This window comes from Stegodyphus dumicola, chromosome 12 (assembly GCF_044657685.1).
Source record: "Stegodyphus dumicola isolate Sdum_Otavi_A_Nest chromosome 12, ASM4465768v1".
Classification (NCBI taxonomy): Eukaryota; Metazoa; Arthropoda; class Arachnida; order Araneae; family Eresidae; genus Stegodyphus; species Stegodyphus dumicola.
In genome coordinates this window covers 6,557,943-6,572,592 of record NC_140779.1, presented here as the reverse complement: position 1 = coordinate 6,572,592, position 14,650 = coordinate 6,557,943, and the positions used below count along the sequence as shown (strand labels likewise).

The window sequence follows — 14,650 nt, the reverse complement described above, 5'->3', positions numbered from 1 at the left end:
AGCACGACTGTAGAAATGCATTCCCGTGTTAAATTATAACCATCTCAATATTAATGTCTCACATAAATTTCGATAAGTGTTCTCAGCACTTCGTAATGCAGTGCTGAACCTTCTAATTTTAACAAGTTAGGAAAAGAACCATTTGTCTTTATATATATATGAATAACGAAAAGGAGCTAAATTACAGTACGTTAATTAAGACACAATAACACGCTGAACAAATACTAATTCAGAAGTCAAGCAACAAAAATCAGCGTTATATTTTTAAAATTTTCACAGGACTAGTTTCGATGGTTTTACCAAACCACCATCCTCAGCTGCAAAACCGCAAATGAACAAGATAGGAAATAATGATTAGATAACCCAACATTATTAATCAAGCAGTTTAAAAATTCTCATGTCAACACACTAAAAGGCACACTCTTGTTTTAGGAGATTATAAAAATTCTGTTGTCATTCCCTTCTTTCCATCAATTAGCTATAAAGTTGCACATATTTCGCAGAAATTTAACTTTCGGGTCGGTTATTCTCCCATCAATAAAATTCCGAGTTCCATACTCAAGCACCCCATTACGAATATGAATTCCTGAGGTATTTATAGGATTTCTTGCCAGTGTGGTTTAATTTACATTGGCCAAACTAAGAGAGCCTTAAAATTTCGCGTCAAGGAACATATGTTAGAAAAAAAGGAAACACAGAAGTCTTCTGTTGCTTAACATTGTTGGTCCGAAAATCACACTTTCAATTTTTCTGCTGCCAAATTATTCAAAAAACATCTTCCATTGGAGAATTGGATTTTCTAGAGGCATTTCACATTAAACAAAATATTTCTGTTCTAGTTAACGATCCTAATTCCAATCCATCTTTGCCTTCGGCTTTTAAAGAAATTATGTTTTAGTTCTGGTTGCATCAACAGATGGCGCCACTTGCTTATGCTTGTCCAGGCTTTCTTATCTTATCTAATCATTATTTCCTATCTTGTTCATTTGCGGTTTTGCAGTTGAGGATGGTGGTTCGGTAAAACCATCGAAACTAGTCCTGTGAAAATGTTGAAAATATAACGCTGATTTTTGTTGCCTGACTTCTGAATTAGTACAGTACATTAATTTGAAAAAAAATTTCATCTCATATAAGAAACCTAAAAATATAGCTATAATATTATCGTATAAAATTTATGGACAATCTTTCATCTTACTATCCAGTCATGAATGTTTAGGTATTCTACATGCTGTCTAAGAAAAAAAAAATTTTCATTTACACTTTTAACACTCATGTCCAAAATGTTTCAAAAAATCCTCGCAGGTCTAAGAAGACATCCAATTGTTTTAGTCAGTCCAATGGTTCAAATGCGTTCCCTACTTATAAAAATATTTATGACTGCTTAGTACAATAATTAATCGTGTTAATGATTTAGTGATCAGCAAATTTTAACTATAGGATTAGTATGAAATATAATTGAACGAACAATTAGTACGAAAAATCGGTAATTAAGGACAATGCGCTGAAAGTGCAAATTAAAAAGTCCCCGAAAATAGTTCAAAGAAAATTCTGTTACATTATACAAAATTCTTAACATTGGACCGGATTTAACCAGTTCCTATTTCGCCTCGACCCTGGAACAACATCGGGAGCGTTTGTGGCGTAGTCTGCTACGCAGGGCGTCGGGGTTTCCATATGACGATCCTTTCCTATGACGGATAGTTTTGCCATATTCCTAAAGTCTTCTCGCTATTTGGACTTCAGGATTCTTGAAATTTAATAACCAGACCAAAAAAAAAATGATGCCGCGCAACCGGTACAGTGCTTAGCGTCGTTGACTGCCGTTCCAAATTGCCCGCGTTCCATCCTTGAGAAGGCAAGGATATTTGTAAATGTATAGTGTCCATGCCACATGGAGGCCCTGTAAATATGCGACAAGCCGAAAGTCCTGTGGAGGAGTTGATGGTAGGGGCAGAAGGGTAGGACACTTTCGTACCCTTCCCCTTCCTGGAGTGCTTTCCATCAAAACTAAAGGCGGAACTAAGCTACATCGCACTTTCACCTGTATGATGTTCAACCTGTTGCCAATGACAGACGTATATTTCGCTCCTTGCCATAAGATATTTCGCTCCTTGCCATAAGATATTTCGCTCCTTGCCATAAGATATTTCGCTCCTTGCCATAAGATATTTCGCTCCTTGCCATAAGATATTTCGCTCCTTGCCATAAGATATTTCGCTCCTTGCCATAAGATATTTCGCTCCTTGCCATGAGAGATTTCGCTCCTTGCCACGAGAGATTTCTTGGGCTTGGCTGACTATAGGTCAGGCAAGTGACCATTAGTCAACTAAAATGCATGATTTTTGCAGGCCGGAAAGGGTTGAAAAACGCAGCTGAGGAAAGCTACAGCGTTACAATGCACCAACGCCTTTTGAACACATGGCCTTTGACATCTTGGCACCTTTGCCTGGAACTGCTAATGCCAATAAATATATTCTTATACTCACTGATTACTTCGCAAAGTGGTCTGAAGAGTGTCCTGTCCCTTATCAACAATAATCATACAGCAGGTAATGATGCAGCACTGGATTTCCAGTGCTATATCCAGCACTGCAGTTCCAATGCTGTTGCGATTTTGCGTTAAATCACTATAAATGTCCGTCTCACTTTTTCAAACTGTTGCCACCAAATGTTAGAGTCTTGCATTATATTTGAAGAAATTAAATGATGAAAAGTCTGCATAAATGTATGTCTATTTCTCGCACTGTGACAAAACAACGATACTTAGAGCCAGCGAATTTTGAATGACGTAATCCTACTGCGAATGGGGGCATGTGCAAGACCAAATTCGAAATTTCGAATTTGTTTTATGATCGGTTTCATATTTTGTAAAACTTTAACGAATTTTTGTAGTAACAAATTCAGGGATTTCAAAACGAGCAATGGCAACAATCTACGAGGAGAAAAAAACCTTTTTATCTCCAGCGCGCGGAACTGTGTATCGGAAATTCTAAAGATAGGCTCATTTTAAAATTATTTTGCGACATTGCTACTGAACTGAGTTTTATAGTTTGGCCTGCTTCTTCAGTTGCATTCCAATTTGGTTTGGTTTCTTAGATAACGCCAGCTAAAACATTGAAAAAAAAGATATGTCATTTTAGAAAAGGTCCGATTTTGTGTCAAAATACCTATATTAGAACGATGTTGTGTGTAAATCTAATCCTAATATCCTTAATCGCGCTTATGAAAAATGCCTTAATTTCGCCAATCGGGCCCAGTGGAATGGGAGATAAAGAACTGTCTTTCTTTTTTTTTTTTTTTTTTTTTTTTTTTTTTTTTTTTTTTTTTTTTTTTGTTCACTGTATATGCAAAGAAGCTATTTTGTCAAGTAATACATTTCAATCCTGGTGTAAGAAGTGCTGAAATATAAACCTGATATATTTGCTGTTCACAATTCTCAAAAAAAAACTATCAAACTTTATCTGAAATGTTATCCCTTTCAAAAATGCTTGGTTTAAATTTTGCACACTTCTTTTCTTAAGCACTTCTGACCCAACTTCACTTGAAACCTTACATTTACATATGGAACCTTAAGTACCTTAAGACAGGGATGTCAGACTCATAGGTACACTTAGGCCAAACAAACAAGGTTTAACTTTAGGCGGGCCTCAAAAAAAAAAAAATTTCAATATTCATAGAAACGTAGATTTATTTCGAATAATACAATAATATATATATATATATATATATATTTATATAGAAAAGAACAAGAAAAATTTAATGTTTACGTCCTGATACTTAACATCTCTTCTCTGCTATTATCTTTCCTATTTCGGGAGAAATTTTGTTTGCAGTGAAACTTTCAACGCTGACCCAAGATGGGCATCATTAATACGGTTTCTAATAGGAGACTTATTACCTTTCAAGCCTGAAAATAACTGCTCGCACCGATACGTGCTGCCAAACATGGAAATAATTTCATATGCGAATTTTCGAGTATTTTCAAACCTGGCTGGTAAATATTTGTAAAATTCAGGCACGCCCACTTCAATGAATTTTGCTTTCAAATTTGAGTTGCATTGAATCTCGATCACCTCCATTTGCATATGGCTGGGTACTGAGTCAATACTTATTGAGAAAATCGAAGAAAACAAAAAAAAAAAATTGTCTTCGAGGGAACTAAAATCATTAAACCTCGTTTCAAATTCAGTTGTTAAATTTGCAATTTTTTCTGCGTATTTTTGATACGAACAAGTATCATCTAAACTTGATTTGTTCATGCTGCACGTCGGGAAGTGCGTCAAATCTTTATTTTTAAGTTGTTTTTCCCAAAGAACTAGTTGACATTTGAATGCTTTAATTATGTCAAACATGTTCGTAATGATATGATCTTTTCCTTGTAACGATAAATTTAAATCGGTTTAAGTAATAATTAATAATAAAGAAAAGTATCACCAATATATCGTACAAAACTATGATTGGAAAACTGAGACCATGAGTTCGGCCACATTCGGCTATCGGGGGATGCGTACAAGTTCTGAGTGCACGTGTCCCCCAAAAGCCGAAGGTAGTTGAACGCAACTACTCACACGCATTTGTAATTTAAGTAGTGTGTGTGTTTCAGCTCGCTGTGAGTAATCTAACAACACTGAATAAATTATCGTTAATTACTTAGCAGTAAACATTTCATTTTTTTCTTCGTCGATATGTTATTTTATTATTATGTATTATTATTTGCCGATATATTGGCCGGGCCGTAAAAATATTTGTTGTGGGCCGCGAGTTTGACATCCTTGCCTTAAGAGTTTGGTCATTTCATTTCAGCTAGGGTAGTTTGGTCATTTCAATTTAGCTTCAGGATTTATTGCGAGGTTTCACGAAAATTTTAAATTTGAATTTGAATGTTTTCAAGCCCTTTTTCGTTGTTGTTCTTGACATATAATTCCTACTTCGAAACAGCTGTTATGGAATATTTTGATCGTTTCGCTGAGAAATTTTCCATGATACCCTTACTGATAGTGAACCGAATACTTAAATGTAATTGTTATGTGCTAGGATTTAAATTGTTATACCATTCAATAAATTCTAATACGCCAATTCGTAAAGATAATAAGACTTGATTAGTCTGTAGAATCATTACGTTTGTTTTCTAAGAAGAGACGTGAAAAATCTGCAATGCCCTCGCTGAGACTCAAACCTGGATCTCTGGAATACCCGTCGAATGTCCTACCGTTACATCATGAAGGCATGCAGAAAGTAAGGAGAAAATACCTTATATATTCTCCCTTTTAAAGGGCGATAGGGTATTAGGGGACCCAGTGGCCTAATCGTAATGGTGGAGAATCATCATCCACCACGTTTAGTTCGGCCCCCCATTGTAGAGTTATTAGGTTTCTTTTAAGCCGAAAACGTCAAAAATGAGTAATGCCTTCGCCGGGACTCGAACCTGGACCTCTCGAATACGCGCCGAGTGCGCTACCGTTACAAAACGAAGGCACGCAGGAAGGAGGTAGAAACTACATTCTAAATCTACCCTCATTTGCCCTGCAGTTGTTTATACAACACAAATAATAAACATGACGAATTTGCAATGAAATAAATAAAAATATACAGGTACGCTGCATGTTTTTCAGTTCCCACCTCCCTCCAATACTTATCTGCAGCGAAATGTATTAAAATTCAACAATACAGGCAGTAATACAAGAACATTACGGGCTGACTGCATGGTGTTCGATTCCCTCTTCCCTGATATATATATCTGCATCGGAAATTATTAAAATATAAAAAACCTGATGTGTACACCACATGACTTCCTTGTACGGAATATTAAATTATATGCATTTTTTATTGGATTTCATTTAAACTTATTCGATTGAATTAAATCTACTTCGCCGACAGCGCATAATCCATAATAGAATAAATGCATTCTTTAAAATTCACTCTAGTATTTGTTTACCATAGCGACACTCTGTCGCTAGATTCACTTAACAGTATTACATTTCGTTCATATTATAACTCATAATGCCCAAAATTAATATCATTTAAAGAATAGAATTATCTAATCGTCGCCACATGTTCTATTCAAATACTAGAATAAAGCTAGAACGATGTATAAAAGAAATTAAGCAAACAAAACAAAAAAGAAGCAGTTTTTCACACACGATTGAGTATTTCTCATTCAATTAATTCCGTTCTCACTTTGCGAAAAGGCAAAAATACATAAAAACTCAAAATATCTGTATTAAAAACTGCGAAGTAAATCTTAAACACTTACTTCCTCGAAAAAATTCCAGAAAGGATTCAGCACGATTTAATTGGCAATAATAAATGAAAGCGTTATCTTTGTTGTTGCGAAGCTACATTTCTCTATATTGGCAACAAATCCACTAGTCTGCTGCTTCAAATGTAAACAAGCAACGGCCGCCATCAAGAAAAGGATTAGGCTTAGCGGCACTTAAACACCTTTAAAATTGTTGATAATTCAAAGGCATAAAAACCTTAACTGGAAGATGAAAACAACATAATTCAATCATTTTTAAAGCAAAAAATGTACAATTTACAAACATATAACAGTAAAGAAACTAAGATCACTGAGCCGGTTAACCCAGTGGATATATATATAAATATATTCATATACGTTTGGTGCGGCCGATTGCAACTAAAATACGACGTGCACATCTACCTGTTATAGCAGTCCTATATACAAAATTGCAACGCCGTGAGGCTACTCGTTTTCGAGTTATGCGAGATACGTACGTACATACGTTCGTACAGACGCCAAGAAAAATTCTCTTCAGAATTCATTTTAAAGCAATTTTATAATTTTTTTTTTTTTTGGAGGAAAAGAGTCTTTTATTCTGTCCTTAGGTACAGATATCACGCAAAAACATCGTTAAATTGCATTTGATAGCGGTCAAAATTTATATTTTCGTTGAAATATGCTGCCTGAAGCTTTTCGCGATTACAATACTTCCTTTTTACTTCGTACAAGGAAGTAAAAACAGGTAATAAATGATACAGGCAAAAAATGCAGGAAAAATACAGGCTGACTTCGTAGTGTTCAGTTATCTCTTCCGTGATATATTTATCTGCATTGGAAATTATTAAAATTCAACAATACAAGCAATGTTACGAGAGCAATACAAGCAACAAAATTAAACAATACAGGAAAAAATACAGGAACAGTACTGACTAGCTACGTAGTTTTCAGTTCCCTCCACCTTGAAATATATATCCGCAACGGAAATTTTTATAATTCATTATTTTTTTCAGTAAAATAAAAATTAAGAGAAACGTTTGATACTACACTGAATAATATTATACCTATCAGTTATTAATGCAAAGGACCTTTGTCCCTGAAGGACTATTGTTTTCGTTTTGCGATTTTGCGTTAAATCACTATAAATGTCCGTTTCACTTTTCAAACTGTTGCCACCCAATGTTAGGGTCCTGCATTATATTTGAAGAAATTAAATAATGAAAAATCTGCATAAATGCATGTCTATTTCTCGCATTGCCACAAAACAACGGTACCTAGAGCCGTCGAATTTTGAATATCGAATTCGTAATCCTGCTGGGAATATGGGCATGTGCAAGACCCAATTTGAAATTTGTTTTATTATCGATTTCATATTTTGTAAAACTTTTAACGAATTTTTGTAGTAACAAATTCAGGGATTTCAAAGCAAGCAATGGCAACAATCTGCGGTGGAAAAAAAAAATTATCTCCTGCGCGCAGAACTGTGTATCGGAAATTCTAAAGATAAGCTCATTTTTAAATTATTTTGCGACATTGCTCTTGAACTGAATTTTATGGCTTAAGTGCAGAGAACATGATATTTAATAAACAAAGGTTGTAAGATTTTTCACTAATGTAATTCTCAGTTACCGTAGAAAGTGACGAATCTTAAGAACTAGTTAGCGAATAATAGCTTAAGTTCGTGTGACAAGAAACAACAAGATGAAAGGGTAACTAATCCTTTATTATTCCAATAAGATTTAAGCCCTTCGCGCCGACGTATACTTGTCACGTATACGTGCCAGCAACGAACGCACTTACCTACCGGCCGACACGCAGGCGTGCCAGAGGATTGTTCCATTCTCTACCGACTGTCACGTATTTGTGCCAGTACTTTGGAACGTTTTTCAAACTATAATTTCTGCCACAAGATGGCACTGTATGTCCATATGGTTTCAGATACATGCAAATTAGACCTTCTACTCGAAATGAGAGAAGCATGACTCACATACACGTGTTTTTGATTATATAAACAAACGGGGAAATAAATGTTTCCGAATGGCGTGATTTATGACGTCTCTTTAAATCGCACTTTATTAGCACGTGGTAGTTGTTTACTGTAAGTAGAGAAGTTTTATTTGCTCTAAAGCGTTGGGTATTTCGGTTTGCAGTTCAGTTTTTAGAAAATAATTAGATCTTGTTAGACGTGAATTCTTTGTTTTTACCGTTGCAATGTCGAAGCGTCGAAAATGTTTAACAGAGCATGAAATAGCAGAAATGATGCAAAATATTTCAGATATTGATTCTGAAATTCTGATATTCTGATATTGATTCTGAAAGATTAACTGAAAGACATTTTCCAAAACTTTGTTCAGATAAGAAAATGAGACGACGATGCTTCGTTTGTTCACATTCCCGGAAAAATCCTCCAAAACGGCAAATGAGTTATGACGAGTGCAAGGAATGTAACGTAGGACTGTGTGTAGATCCCTGTTTTCAAATTTTTCATACGAAAAGAGAATTTTAAGTAATATATAATATATTTAGTTTTCAGATGTATAATGTTAAAATTCATAAAATGGTGAATAATGAAAATAAAGTGTGTAAAATATGCATTTAAACAAGAAATAAGGTAATTAAAGTATATATATAAAAATATTTATAAAGCCGTTTAAATACTCTATAGAGCATTATTAAACAATGCGTTGATACTTCGGAAATTTCATGGGTTTAGGCTTAGTAGCAAAAAAGCCCCCGGCCCTGGAGAGACGCTCGCGTAAGACACTGCCGGCCTCAGCGATAAGCGCGCGTTTTCGCTACCCGGCTCGAACGGGTTAACAAAACTCCGTCTTGGAGTGAACAATCAAAGCCGGCACTTCGGCTTAAAATCTTAAGAGACTAAAAGTTAAACTAAAACTAAGATTAACTAAAGAGATATTGCCGAAGCTATCAAGATTCTAATCGAGTTGGCCCCTTAACTCTATTTGACTACGAAGCTTATCAAGGGCCTGAGTACGGCCGACGGTAATAACAGAGAGAGAGAGTAGCCAAAAGGCAGAAGCGCGTAAATCAGAAACTCTGATTCTCTCTCACTTTGAAAGTAGATTTCGCGGTTTAAATACCGCTCCTCCTCATTACGTATTCAGAAAATTTCAAAACTACGTTCTGGCCGGAAGTAATAAGTTAAGAATTGGACAGGAAAGGAACTTAAATTTAACTGTTAATAAACTTAACATAACTCTTACATAGTAACACACAAAACGATAAAAAAAACGCCCCTTTGGACGTAATTTAAAATTTGAAATCTTACAGATTTTTTTATTTTAAAAATAGTTCCTGACACTGCGGATTTGTTTATTATCAGAACATTGTGCTATCAGGGATCCCATTTACTAAGAAAATTGCCACAATATTTCAAATCTGTTATACCTTTCTTTGAAATTATTAGAAAGTTATTATCGATCAGAATGTGGGCTAATTGGTTTCTCATCTTATCAGCGTATTTTTGAAAATGCATGAAAGTTTTATCTAGCTTTCGGAATAAATGAACTCTTCTCTGTTGGAGCCAAATGGCCGTTCAATAATCTTACAGAAAGTTTAAAATAATCGAGGACATTCTTCTGTTTCTTAGCAGACGATGTAGAAATGAAAGTTACTGCTATTGTCCAAACTAGAGTTTAACGATGATCATTATTTTAGATTATTCTTTTAACATCTAAAAGTGATTTTTTTCTTCATTTGGTTGCTTCGAGACTAAATCGAAACTAACTGCATTTTGATTACTTTCAGTTACGTGTCCTCCATTATTACAGCTTCCCATTTGCACTTTCCTAACTTAAGCGTTCTGAATGTGGAAAATGATGAAAATGTTATTATCCAATTTAAAAGATAAAACTGGTTGATGCGATAGACTCTTAAGGGATATGTAGGCGTTAAACATAAGGAAAATAGGAGTATTTTTTTGAGGGGGGACATATTCATGAATATAAAGTGGAAACATTTTGTTTTTATTGCGTGATGATAATTTTATCTAAATTAATACAGATTGTTGCTGAATTTTATTTAAATTTATTTTCTAGAATTTCATTAGAGCTATATTTCTCATTAATTCAGCTCTTACTTCGCAGCAAGTAGAAATTGTATAACAACTCAAAACATCTTCATTAAAAAATGTAAAATACAGAAAAACATAAAATACCAAATGCAGTTAAAAAAAGAAAAAAAAAACTTTTACAATCCTACTCGACCAAACAACACTGAATTTGATGCACAAACTGAATAATTCAATATTCTAAGAGTTTCAAATGTAAACAAATGGCATCTTCTTTAGGCTTAGTTCCCTTAAACTATAAGGTATTTCTCCCGCATTCTTATCATGCCTTCATGATGTAATGGTCAGCACACTCGGCGCGTATTCGAGAAGCTCGTGGTTTGAGTCGCGGCGAGGGCATTGCTCATTTTTCATATCTCCTAGTTTCAAAAAATACTTAATGACTCTACAAAACTAGTTTTAAATTGTTGATAATTTTACAGCTATAGTATGCAGATAAATTAAAGGCATAAAAACCTTAACCGGAACATAAGAAAAATATAATTCAATCGCCTTTAAAGCAGAAAATGCACATTTACCAACATATAAAAATAAAAATATTAAGCTCGCCGAGCTAGGTAACAGGGTCATAATGCAAGCGTTTAGTGTAATATATATGTACATATACATACCATTAGTATATACAGTACGTTTGGTTTGGTTAGGTGGTAATATATACGTATATATATATATATATATATATATATATATATATATACAGTGGTGGCCAAAATTGTGGACACTTTTGGAAATTTTTATGTTTTTGAACTTTGTATGCTTATAGAAAACGTTACGTTTCACAAAATGCAGAACTCGTATATATCATTTTAAAGAGAATTTATTACTGAATTCAATACAAAACCTAAAATTCAGTTATTTGCAATAAAACGATAATAGTTATCGATATACATTAGATAGTGATGATTGCAATGAGTTATCAGTACTTAGTAGGATACCATTTATTTTGGATTACAGCTTCACATCGACGTTTCATTGAGCTGACAAGAGTTTTAAGCTCTTCTTTCGTTATTACATGTTGCAAGGAAACAATTATAGCCTCAATTAGTTCCCTTTTATTTGATGGGCGCCTCATTCGGACAAGAGTTTTCAAACGGTGCCACAAATTTTCGATAGGATTGAGGTCAGGACTGTTTCCTGGCCATGACAACAATTTAATGCTCTTTGTACGAAACCACTCTTTCGATATTTTAGCCGTGTGGCAATAAACGAAGCATTGTTGGGAAAGAGATCTCTGATGGAAGGTAGAAGTTTTAGTTCTAGAATAGTGTCAATGTATTTTCTGGCATTCAGTGTCCCATCGATGACATGAAGGCGACCAATACCATCTGCTGACATGCATGACCAAATCATAATACTAACTGGGTTCTTCACAGTTGTTTGAATGCAGTCAGGATGTAGCTCTTCTCCTATTCTACGTCTTACATATTTTCGCCCAACACTACCAAATAACGATATTTTAGTTTCATCACTCGATATAACTTGTGACCACTGATCATTTGTCCAATTAATGTGTTCCTTTGCCCACTGTAGTCTTTGTTTTCGTTGCTGAAAATTAAGATAAATTCTACCTCTCAGTACAACATCCGTTAATCTTCTCCTGATTGTTCTTGAACCGACAGAAACACCAGCATCATTCAGATCACTTCTGATGGCCGCTGATGAAATTTTTCTAACTTGGAGACATAGTCTTTTTATTCTTCTGTCATCAATACATGTGGTGCACCTTTTTCGGCCTTTTCCTTCTTTGTTTTTTATTGAATTTGTCTCCTGATATCGTAAACAAAACTTTCGGACTCCAGATGTAGTCACTGAACCACCCACCTGTCTTGCAATTTCAGCATAAGAAAGACCACTTTCTCGTAACATAATAATATTACATCTCTCTCTAGGTGTCCAATCTACTCTTTTATTTGATGTCATTGCTTCTTGACTAAATATTAAAAATTTTTACAAAAATTTCTACTTGTAATTGCAGTGTATAAGAAACAGGTCCTCCTTCTACAAAGCAAAATAATGATTTGTTTCAAGTGTAAATATGATGTCAGCTTCTACTGGCAGTTACTAACATTTGATTGGTTCTCATAACAAGAACAGTGATTGGACAGGAAAGCTAGACATTACAAACCACTTCATAACTGTGTTTTTTATTTGCATTAAAGTACATATAACTTTTTTTGTATTGCAAATAATTGAATTTTGTGTTTTGTATTGAATTTAGTTATAAATTCTCTTTAAAATGATACATACAAGTTTGCCTTTTGCGAAACGTAACATTTTCTATAAGCATAAAGTTCAAAAACATAAAAATTTCCAAAAGTGTCGATAATTTTGGCCACCACTGTATATATATATATATATATATATATATTAGGTCTGGTGAGGATTATTGCTACGAAAACGGGAGATGTACAGCAACAGTTCCCTAAACAAAATTTCAACGTTCTACGGCTACTCCATTTTTAGTTATTCGAGATATGCAGTATGTACGTACAGACGTTACTAAAAAATTCTCTTCTAAATCCATTTCATATTTATTTTACAATGCGTTTTGGGAAAAATGATTCCTTTATTCTGTCCGTACGTGCAGATGCCAAGCAAAAATATCGTTCAAATGCTTTCGAGAGCGGTCAAAATGGGTTATTTTCATTGAAATAACATACCCGAAATTTTCATGATCACAATACTTCCTTTATTTCGTACAAGGAAGTAAAAAAAGTGTTTATCAAATATATTCAAAATAATTCCGTATATAGGTATGCCGATATAGGTATATATAGGTGAAATAATTTAGGATCACTTCTACGGAAGATTTATATGATAGGAAGAATTATAAGACTGCTCGACAGATCATGAAATTTATTAATTCTAATAGAGAGAGAGAATTGGAATTGTGGCTTGAGTTCAACTTTGACAACTTGTTTGACATTGGTTTCTGTCCGTTTTTATGTTCTTTTTAAGTGATGTTGTACTAACCCCTCATTTACTTTGTTTTTACATGATGTCGTACTAACTCCTTATTTATTTTTAGTTCTATATTGTCCCGTTATGTGACGTCTTACTGGTTTTTATAGCTTTGTAACTTTGATTTACTATTGTACTTTTTGTTCATGTGGTTTGTTTATTTTTTGTGTGTAGTGTTGTAGAGTCGTTAGGTTAATTGGAAACAGAAAAGATGAAAAATATGCAACCGCCTTCGCCGGGAATCGAATCACGGACCTCTGGAATACCGGCCCAGCGTGCTACCGTTACACCACGAAGGCACGCTAGGGATGTGGGAGAAATACCTTATATACTCCCCTTTTTAAAGGGCGACTAGAGTTTTAGGGGGCTAGTCGCCAAATCCTGGGTGCGGAGAATCATCATCCACAACTCTTTTTAGTTCGGGCGCCACTTGTAGAGTCATTAGGTTAACTGGAAACAGAAAAGATCAAAAATATGCAATCGCCTTCGACGGGAATCGAACCACGGACCTCTGGAATACAGGCCCAGCGTGCTACCGTTACACCACGAAGGCACGCTAGGGAAGTGGGAGAAATACCTTATACTGTAATACAAGCGCAGCTCTTTGTGTCAGAAGACAGGCTTCTCTCGTCAGGCGGGCCGGACTGCGTCCTATGTAAATAAACAGATATGGCCCTTAATGCAAAATCGTGTTTTTTTTTTTTTTTTTTTTTTTTTTTTTTTTTTTTTTTTTCCCCCAAAAAAATGGCTCTTTAAATTTTAGCTGCTAATGTAAAGAAGACCTCTGACCATAAATTCAAACTACAGACAATTTAAGGGGACTATTAACTGGGGGGCACATTAACCAGGCTGGAGATCAGTCGTTACATATCCAAAACAAATCTGATGTGTACACCACATGACTTCCTTGTACGGAATTTTAAATTATACGCATTTTTTGCTGCATTTCATTTAAACTTATTGGATTGAATTAAATCTACTTCGCCGACAGCGCATAAACCACAATAGAATAAATGCATTCTTTGAAATTTACTCTGTTTACCATAGCGACACACTGGCGCTAGGTTCAATTAACAGTATTATATTTCGTTCATATTATAACTCAGAATGCACAAAATTTATATCATTTAAAGAATTATCTAATCGTCGCCGCATGTTCTATTCAAATACTATAATAAAGCTAGAACGATGTATAAAAGAAATTAAGCAAACAAAACAAAAAAGAAACAGTTTTTCACAGACATTTGAGTATTTCTCTTTCAATTCATTCAGTTTTCACTTCGCGACAAGGCAAAAATACATAAAAACTCAAAATATCTGTATTAAAAATTACGAAGTAAATCTTAAACGCTTATTTCCTC

General features: G+C 34.6%; 1 protein-coding gene across 1 annotated transcript in view; it reads left to right on the top strand.

The window, feature by feature from the left end:
- LOC118201156 (lachesin-like) overlaps positions 1–14,650 on the top strand; it is a 259,543-nt gene that overhangs the window by 112,117 nt on the left and 132,776 nt on the right. The window lies entirely within an intron of this gene.